Below are 8,581 nucleotides of genomic sequence, written 5' to 3'. Positions count from 1 at the left end.
CCCTGGCTCCTGGTTTCAGATCAGCTGAGCTTCAGTTCTTGTGGCCTTTTGGGGAGCCAACCAATGAATGGAATCTCTCTCTCTCTCTTGTTCTCTGTCTCTCCTCACTGTAAATCTGTCTTTCCAATAAAAATAAATAAAATTTTTGGGCCTGGCATGATAACCTAGGGGCTAAAGTCCTTATCTTGCACTCTCTGGGATCCCATATGGTCGCCAGTTCTAATTCCAGTGGCCCTGTTTCCCATCCAACACCCTGCTTGAGGCCTGGGAAAAAAGTCTAGGACAGCCTAAAGCCTTGGGACCCTGTACCCGCATGGATCGGCTCACCTCTGGCCATTGTGACCACTGGAGAGTGAATCATCGGTAAGAATATCTTTCTGTCTGCCTTCCTCTCTGCATACCCGACTTTCCAATAAAAATAAATACATCTAAAAAAAATAATACTTTCACTATGTTGTAATTGCCAAGGAAGTTACCAACATGAACCAGATTTAAGATGAAGGCAAATAAGCTTCATCTCCAAAGGGGAGAATATCAGCAATTTTTATTATTTGTTACTGTACCACAGACAATAGAAGAGCATTTAAAAAGTGTGTTGTGATTCACCTAGCAGTTAATGCGTAAGGTTCCTGTAACCCGTATGAGAGAACCTGGGTTCAGCATCTTGCAGTGACTGATGACTCCCAGCTTCTCATTAGTATAGACTCTGGAAGGCAGTGCTCATAGCTTAAGTGATTGAATTCCTGCCCAGACGGAATTCCCACTCCAGTTTCTGGCTCTGACTCAGCCCAGTCCTTAGTGTCGTATTTGCAGATTAAATAATTTGATACATTTCATCTCTGTCGCACTGTACATGTTTGTCTATCTCTGCTTCTGAATTAGTCTCTTTTAAAAGGTGTGAAAAAATGGAGTTAAGAGATAGACATAATAGGTGTAGTAAATTTTTTAAAATCAATTCGTGATTTTTCAAGAATGCCATAAAATTGCTGAAACTCCTTGATGCATAATGTTCAATTATTTTGCAAGAAGATGCACTTGTCTTTTAATTGCAATCCCCACACACTTTAATCTTTTAAAATTTTTGTTATATTTGAAATGCAGAGAGTTTGTGTCCATCTACTGATTATTCTCAAATCCTTTTACGCTGAATATAGCTGGATTAGGTGAAGGCCAGGAACCTGGGACTCATTCCAAGTGTCACATGTGGGTGGCAGATATGCAGTTATTTCAGCCATCTCCTTTCTCCTGAGCAGGCATTAACAAGAAGCTAAATCAAAAGCAAAGTGACTCAGACAGGAGCCAGGCACCCCAGTAAGGGATATGGTGTTCCAAGCAGCAACTTAAACTGTGCTGATTGCCCCTGCCCTGCTCAAATTACTCATATTTTATCAAAATGATAAAATAAGAGGAGGACATGTTACAATGAATGGAGAGGGATTGGCCGAGAAGAAGCAGAGAGGGTGTAATTCCAGGTAATAGGAATGGTCAAGCAGATTGCAGAGAGTCCATGAACTTGGGGAAGCAGCAGAGACAGCAGAACAGCACTACAGGTGAATCAAGCCATAGAATTGCTGGTTGCATTGAATTTTAAAAATCTGATCATGAGCTTAAAAAGAGCAGCACAGCCCTTGCAGAATAGTATGGGGGCAGGGATGCTATTTGCAGCACAACCACCCATCAGCTACCACCACGGACTGGAACCAGAGCAGCTGAGACTTGAACTCGCCCTCCCACATGGAGTGCTGGCATTGTAGGTGGCGGCTTAACCCACCATACCATATGCTGCCATTCAGTATTATTTAATAGATACTTGGGAGTGGAAAAAGTACTGACTATCATCACAAACCCCTAAGAAAATGTCGTTGTGTGGGAGACACTGAGTCTGAATCAGGAGAAATCAGGTTTGGTGTTGGGCTTTTGTGTACTAGAATTTCATTATTAATTACATTTTAAGAACACTTAAGCAGTAGGTAGGAGCTTTCTTATTATTTTTACAATTTGTTTTATTCTTTGAAAAGCAGAATTAGGGAGGTAGGTTGAAGGTGATGAGAGAGAAAGCAAGAACACTTTTCTATATACTGATTTATTTTTCATATGATGTCAATGGCCAGGACTTTGTGAGGCCAATGCAAGAATCAAACTCTGTTTGGGTCTTCGTGCGTGGCATGGTCTGAAGCGTTTAGGCAACTACCATTGCTTTCCAGGGGCATTAGCAGGCAGCCGGATCAGTAGTTCAGCACCCAAGACTTCAAGCAGTGTCCATATGGAATGTCAGCATTGTAGGTAGCGCAAGCCAGTGTACCAACATGCTGTTCCCAATTGTTATGATCTTATGGAAGTTGTAGATTTTCATATGCCAGTATCTACCCAAGTGAGAGTTGTTTGAATGCTTACTCAAACTCGAGGAGGATTGTAAATTATTCATATCCTTATTGTTTACTGTGCACTCAAGATATATTTCAAAAGTCATTATCTGTGTTGTTGCTATGACATCCTGTTTGCTCACTCATGCATCCTTTTCACGTACTGATCTATGTTGATCACACAACACAACCCTTTGTTTAACCCAAAGAAATACAGGTCCTTCCATATCATACGTGGTGGATGACATCAGGGCCCCTGAAGAATTTATGAGGGAAAATATGCTCCCTTTTCTGTCCTTCTTTGTACAGCTGAAAGCAGAAATCTCATCTTGTTATAGGTTTGTTTTGCCCGTGTCATTACCATTCACCTTGACTTTCCAGCTTTAAAGTCTTCCCTGTCTTGCTTTGTGTTCCTCTTGGATGCATGGGTACCAGCCTCTGTTAACTGGTATGTGACCACATTCCTTTCTCTGCATCCTGTGTCTGCTTTAGAGAAGAACTGCCTGTATTCTTCTGCAGCATTTTAATAGTCGTACTTTTTCTGTTATTCTCAGGACTTCTCATTAATTCTTACATTGCTAGCTCCCTGTCTTCTATCTGATAGCCTTCCAATGGCTTTGTATTAACTGATTGTAGCAGCTCTCATGGTATAGTTCAACAACTCCTGGGAATCCCTGAGACTTTTTCAGGACCTTTCTTTTGCAGCTACACATGCTTACAAAATGATCCTTTGGTTTTTTTTTCATTTTTCAAGTAAAACAACATATGCCAGCAGTTGAATACAGAAGCTGATAAGAGAGCAGTTATCTTTCATAAACCAAATATTAAAGAGATTTACTCATATATTAAATAATTCCTTTCATTAATTTCTATTAGAAAATATGGTTGTTTCCACTTTAAATGTTATTTGCGAACATTGTTAGCACAATGAGTTTATTTTCTAATGACTCCATGAGTGACTTCTCTTTTTGCTTGCTTTGCAGTTTTATTATTTAGAAAAATGGCTCAACATAAAGCATATAGAAAAAAATGCTCTTTTGCTTAGGATGCACAAAATTCTTTTAAGAGCATAAGGTTGTGCAAATCATTGACATAAAGGATATTCTTAAATGTTTTAAAAAATATACACTTTGTCAGGCATAATTATAAAGAGTGAGAAAAACAAATCTTTTGTCCACTGATTCATTGTGCAAATGACCTGAGCAGCTGGAGCTAAGCCAGCCCAAAAACAGGAGCCAGGAGCTTCATCTGTGTCTCCCAGGGGCTCCAGGGTCCAAGGAAGTGCACCAGCTTCTGCTGCTTTCCTGGGCATATTAGTCGGGAGCTGGATGGAAAACAGAGCAGCCAGGACTGGAATCAGTTTGTACATGTACTGACAGCATTGCAGGCAGTTGCTTAACCCACTATGTAATGCTGGCCCTTAATCTTCAACTTCTTAGGTTAGCATTGAAGCTATCAATTTAGTTCCAGATTCCATGCCCAGCCTTTCATCACTTCTGCCTTTCAGATCCGTGACTGTCCCATCCACAGTTACCAGTACAATCACATAGCATAACACACATGTACCTGCCATTTGTACCTACATACACATATATACCACACTCATAGCACAGACAGTATGCCACACACAGCTCATATACACAAGATACCAAACCACCCATGTAGCACACACATAGGCACACGCACATGGACAACACAGTATGTGGTGCATGTGTGTGCACATTTACATGGAGCACACATAGTTTTACTCATGCATACACACGCTTATATACACACACTAAATGTACTACACAGAGCCCACACACATACACATACCATATATACAGTATTATACCACACATACATATGCTATTTGATACTTACCATATGTACTGCATGTACATACTTACTACAAAATATTCATGTACTGGTGGTATTTGGTATAATACATAGTAAACACGCTATAAGTACATATAAATGCACCACATACACACAGCACCGCACATACCATCCTGCAAGGACATACTTCATACCACTCCCTAGACTTATACCCTCTTCAAATACCCATTACCATTAAATACATACCCTATACACATTATAAACACAGATCTACGCACCATAATCACAGCCTGAGAAAAAATACACAGACCATACAAATATACATATCACCCATGTGAACATCATATCATGCACATTGCACACTGAAAATATAAACACCACACATACAACCACATTCCATAGTTTGAGACATTGTCCCACTGTTGAACTCTACTACACAATGATAACATATACTCATGCTTCATCCAGCAGACACCTTGTAGTATTCTAGTATTATACCTAACATTTTATCTCCCAGGAAACATCTACCTTTGGGCATGGATGTGCTAGTCTTGTCCTCTCCTGTTCCTTAGACTGCCTGTCATTATCCAGGAAGCCTAGAGTCTGAATTTTAATGGGACTTATAAATGTTTTATTGGCTTACCATATTTCATCAATTTTGGGATGCCATTATCTATAAGATATACGCTGTTATTTTATGAACCACTGGGAAAGGGAAAAAATTTGGTACATTATCACATGCCATTGGTGATTTCTTATAATGTGGAAGTATGTATATAGATAAAATACAATATCATGAGGTTGGATTGTGGCTGATTGAGTAATATATCTGAGTCTCTGCACTGAACTCTGCCTTGGAATCAAATTTTAGTAAACCTGTGTTTAGGCTCAGCTCTACCTGAGATGGTCACCATGTGAAAAAGAAAGTTCCTTTTGGCAACTAAGAGAGACCACAAGAGCTATACTATCACTAACTGAAGCTGACTCGTGTATTTTTGTCTTCATGGTTTGTTTCTCTTGATGAAGAGGAAATTTGCTCTAAGATGAAAGGGAGTTGATTTAAATCCCTTGTTGATTTAAATCCTATGTGGATTTACTTGGTATTTATATCCAAACAAATATAACTCCAGAAATGCATGCCTTTTAGATGTTGTAGGCACTCAGTTCCTACCATTTTGTATGCAGAGAGGCATATCCTAGCATGAGGCAATGAAGAGAGCTTAAGTTTCTTTCTTTTTTTTTTTTTTTAATTTTAAAGGTTCCTTTATTTTTATTGGATAGGCAGAGTCACAGAGAGGAGGAGGAGAGAGAAAAAGATCTGTCTGATGGTTCACTCCCCAAGTGGCCACAATGGCCAGAGGTGAGCCATTCTGATGCCGAACCAATTCAAAGCCAGGAGCCAGGGGCATCTCCTGGGTTTCCCACACAAGTGCAGGATCCCAAGGCTTTGGGCATCCTTGTCTGCGTTCCCAGGTCACAAACAGAGAGCTGGCCTGGAAGTGGAGCAGCCAGGAAAGGAACAGCCAGGACAGATGCAAAGTCAAAATCCAGCCACCAGGCTACTGGATCAGGCCCAGAGCTTCAGCTTTCTATATGGCATCTTCCTTTCCTTGTTTTGCTTTCTCAGGGAAGTTGTCTTGCCTTGCTTTTATACTGCTTGCTTTCAGCTTTCAAGTAGTGGCAGCGTGGCAGCCATGACAGAGACCTTGGTTTGGGGGTTAAAACTGCTTGAGTTCCTGCCATTCCTCTGAATCATTTTTTCGCATTATTCTCATTCTTTTCCATACATCTTTTTCACATTATTCTCATTCTTTTCCACTCCAATTTGAACATGCCACCACGAGTGAATACCCATTGGGCTGTCTGCCCTGTACCTCTAGCAAATCTATCATAAATGAGTCTACTGATCCTATTAAAGAAGCATGGTTCTTAGGAGAATAGAAGACTCTGGTGTGTTTAATATGAAGACAAGAAGACGACAAGAGGAAGCTATCCTTTTCTGTTTTATTGTAAAATCTATACAAAGGAAACAAATTGCATGCATTTCATATATAAAGTTTTAAGATCTTGATGATGGCATCCTCCCTCCCTCACTTCCATCCTCCACTCTCCTTCATTTTTTATTGTTCTTTTAATTTTTGCAATGGCATCCTTTCCATTTACTTTATAAACACAAGCTTACCATTTCACCACATAAATAAGTCAGATAAGTAGCCATCCATTTCATCCCTACTCTTTACCATCTCACACTGAATTAATCTGATTGACTTTAACCTGAGTTTTTCAAACCTGTACATTAGAATCACCAGGGGAGCGCTTAGCAAATCCTCTTGCCCAGACCCTACCTCACACCAAGTCAATTAAATCAGAACCCCTGGCTGTGAGACCCAGACAGCAGGTGTTTCTGACAGATACTTACTGGTGAGATCTATGGTTCTTAAATTTAAACATGCAACATAGTCACCTGGAAGTTCACCGTGAGAGTTTCTGGTTTAGTAGGTCAGGGATGGGGACAAGGATTTATATCTCCAAATTTCTACTGAGACCAGATATTATATCAGAGGATGAGATAACCACTGTCCTAGGTTAAGGAAAGGCTGTCCTGGAGCAGGAGATGTTTCTAACTTCCCTTTGGCGGGGAGTATATCCTGGAATGAAAATAAAAGTAGAGGAGATTCTAGAGAAGTAGCCGGCAGAAGTACACACATGTTGTGGGGTTAGGATTAGACCTGACCTTTCATTTCATACTAGATAGATGGAAGTGAGTTTTGAGGGATGAGCCTAATGTGGTGATACAGCAAATGGACAATTTCATCTTAATTCTTGCCCTTGAATCTTGACTGTGGTGAGCCCATCTTAGAAAGTGTTTTTTTTTGTTGTTGTTGTTTGTTTGTTTGTTTGTTTTTATGATTTATTGTATTTAAAAGACAAAATTAGAGACAGGTGGAGAGACAGAGGGACTGATCTTCCATCTGATGTCCATATGACTGCAACAATCAGAATTCAGCCTGTCCAGAACCAGGATCCAGTATTCTTCTAGAATGCAGGAGCTATACACATGGTTGCAGGAACCTAGAACTTGAGCCATTTGCCGCTGCTTCTCCAGGCCATAAGCAGGAAGTTGAATCAAACTGGAACATCTGGAACATCATGGATCGGCACCCTTAAGGGCTACTGGCATTGCAGGCTGGGTCTCAGATCACTGTGCTATGGTGCTAGCCACAGAAATGGATTTTTTATTAAACCATTTGATCATTTTTATTTTTTATTAAACCCTTTACTTTATGCTAGTTGATTCTTTTGTAAATCAAGCATTCAGGCTAAATTTTTCATTAGGAGTATTTGCAAATGTTCTCTAGGGAGAACTGTCTTTCATTCATAAAGGTAATAACTCATTCTCAAAAAAAGCTTTTTTAGGAACCTGCACATTAAAATATGACACTAACCTGGGAAGTTTAAGTGTACCAGGTCCTTAAAGGCGTAATGTTGACTTAATGACTGTTATGCTTTAGGTTGTAATTTTAAATTTGCATAAGTCAATAAATCTTTTCTCCAGATAAAACAAAACCTTTCTAGGACATTCCCATTTGTAAATAATGTTAGGGAAGACTGAAGAATAAAATGCTTTTTAAACATTCTTTTTAAAACTTCAAGTTCATTACATTGCACTTGTGGCAGGAATGTAGGTGAGCTCACATCCAGGAGAGCTGATGACTTATGCAGATTTAAATTTAATATTAGTGACTTTAAACTTAGATTTTTCTAAAGAGACAGAAAATCTCTACCTACTTGTTCACTCCTCAGTTGTCTGTAACATGGGGGCTTAAGACAAGAGCTTAGGTCTTACCTGTGCGTGACAGGGACTCAGCTACTTTAGCTACCATTGCGCAATAGCAGGAAACTGCCTGCGGGAACAGAGCTGGGACTTCAACCTAGGTACTCTGATATGGGATGTGAATGTTTCAGCAGGTGTCTTAATGGCTGTATTATACCCTCATGTTTAGATGTTAATAAATAGCTTTGTGCAGTGGCAGTATCGTAGCCAATGAGGTTTATCCGGGGCACGATTATTGCTAATTAGATGTTAATTAATAGTTTCTTTTACATATTTATTTATTTATTTTATTGGAAATGCACATTTACAGAGAGAAAGAGAGACAGAGAAAAAGATATTCCATCTGCTGGTTCACTCCCTAAGGGGCCGCGATGGCCAGAACTTAGGCTCAGGTGCAGGATCCCAAGGCTTTGGGCCATCCTCGACTGCTTTTCCAGGCTACAAGCACGGAGCTGGATGGGAAGAGGAGCAGCCGGGACATGAACCAGTGCCCTTATGGTATCCTGGTGCTTGCAGCAAGAGCATTAGATAATTGAGCCATTGCACTGGGTCATTTGGCAGGTAT

General features: G+C 40.0%; 1 pseudogene; it reads left to right on the top strand.

The window, feature by feature from the left end:
- Positions 1-8,197: 8,197 nt before the first annotated feature.
- Positions 8,198-8,325, top strand: LOC121146689 (annotated as a pseudogene).
- Positions 8,326-8,581: the final 256 nt, after the last annotated feature.

This window comes from Ochotona curzoniae, unplaced genomic scaffold, assembly GCF_017591425.1.
Source record: "Ochotona curzoniae isolate NIBS_2020 unplaced genomic scaffold, NIBS_Ocur_1.0 contig_1328, whole genome shotgun sequence".
Lineage (NCBI taxonomy): Eukaryota > Metazoa > Chordata > Mammalia > Lagomorpha > Ochotonidae > Ochotona > Ochotona curzoniae.
Note: the sequence above shows the minus strand (reverse complement) of the source record. Positions and strands in the feature narration are given on the sequence as shown.